Source organism: Pistacia vera, unplaced genomic scaffold (assembly GCF_008641045.1).
Source record: "Pistacia vera cultivar Batoury unplaced genomic scaffold, PisVer_v2 Contig146, whole genome shotgun sequence".
NCBI classification, from domain to species: Eukaryota; Viridiplantae; Streptophyta; class Magnoliopsida; order Sapindales; family Anacardiaceae; genus Pistacia; species Pistacia vera.
The window spans coordinates 403,204-405,067 of record NW_022195532.1 but is presented as its reverse complement, the minus strand read 5'-3'; the positions used below and the strand labels follow the sequence as shown (position 1 = coordinate 405,067).

The 1,864-nt window shown below is 38.3% G+C and overlaps 1 pseudogene; it reads left to right on the top strand.

The window, feature by feature from the left end:
* The first annotated feature begins 226 nt into the window (after positions 1–226).
* LOC116123876 lies at positions 227–1,049 on the top strand (annotated as a pseudogene).
* The last annotated feature ends 815 nt before the right edge of the window (positions 1,050–1,864 follow it).

The window sequence follows — 1,864 nt, the reverse complement described above, 5'->3', positions numbered from 1 at the left end:
GCGCACTGTTTCCAAAAAAATCTCTTTACAACACACAAATTTCGATCTTATCACAAATGGTCCTAATATTATGATCTAGTAATGGGTCAATTTAATGGTTGGGGGGGAGTTTTGAATGACATGGAGAAGAGCTCAATTAATCAAATAAGATTGCTTAGATGGAACCCAAGACCTCCTGCATTCTTAAGAGTGGGGATTTGTAAAAATTACTTTTTAATTGATATGAATTGACGCCTCTCGCAAACTCTGGTTCCGCCTCTTTACACCTGAAAATGGCAGTGGCAGCGACGTAAGCTTACCGGTCATCGTGTACTTCCATGGCGGAGGATTCTCTTTTCTGAGTGCCGATTCATTTCCCTTGGACAGGCTTTGCAAAAGGTTTGCCAGGGAGCTTCGTGTTGTTATAGTTTCTGTCAACTACCGTCTCGCGCCGGAGCATCGATTTCCATGTCAACAGGAAGATGGTGTTGATGTGCTCAACTTTATTGACACAACAAATATTGAAGGCTTCCCTGCTTGTGCAAATTTCAAGATTGTTTCATTGCTGGGGACAGTGCGGGTGGGAGCTTGGCGCATCAAGTAACACTTGAAGCTATTCAGAACAATTTTCAGAAGGTAAAGATCATTGGACTTCTAGCGATTCAACCACTTTTAGGTGGAGAAGAAAGGACTGAATCAGAAATTCGGCTTCATAAATCTACATTAATGCCAATGTAGCGTACTGATTGGATGTGGAAAGCGTTTTTGCCAGAAGGTTCAAATAGAGACCATCCAGCGGCTAATGTTTTCGGGCCGAATGCAATTGATATCTCCGGCTTAAACTTTCCGGCGACGGTTGTAGTTGTTGGAGGTTTGGATACATTGCAAGATTGGCAAAAGAGGTACTATGAAGGGTTGAAGAAAAGTGGAAAAGAAGCTTATATGATTGAGTACCCTAATGCTGTTCACTCTTTCTATGGTCACCCTGAGCTTTCTGAGTCTTCTATGTTGATTGAGGAGGTCAGGGATTTCATACGAAGACAATGTGCTAAAACATGAATATTTTATAATTGATAAAAAGGTAATGTGTATACATTACCTAGAAAAACTTAAATATATGCAAAGATCTCACCAAATCATTATGTTGAAATCATTATGTTGACATAGTGAGACTGTTCCATTACAATTTGCTTATAAAGTCTTGGTTTTGTTGAAAAACAAAATTACCACATATATAACAATATTTACTTGATCTTGCATAATGTATTTCTTGTAAGTTTTTCTCTGTTATGTTTATAGGATAAAAAATTCTGATATATATATATATATAGCTTGCTGATTTGGTTGAAGACACACCGTTGGTCAGTTTATTTGAAGACATGGCGATTTACAGTAAGTTAGGTTGCAGCCGCGAGAGGTGTCGACGAGAAAAAAGATGATGGAGATCAGGAAGCGGGTCCTCCATGAGAGGTTCGGTGAAGTTGTAAGCTTAAAGAACAAGTTCGTCTTCGTACTTTTTTTTTTTTTCAATGTTTTAATCTGGCTTTTTTGGCAATTACAAAAACATGTTAAAAGAGAGCAGCTCTGTACCGGCAGTACTCATGCATGTGATGTGACAGCCAAAGGAAAATTGTTATTTTATTTCACTTGTGCTCAACTTTAAGCCATGAATCAACTTCCCACTCATTGATTTGTCTTTAAACTAGTAGTTTAATGGCTCATCAATTTCATGATATTGCTAGTAGACGCAGCTACTTGTCTGGCATTAAGCTACCAAATTCAGAGGTTATTGACGGCAAACCTGATGTGTTGTCTTTCATGCAATTAAAGTTTGTTTGCTTGATATCTGTACCTAGGCCTATATAAAGTTCTTGTTAGTTTTCAC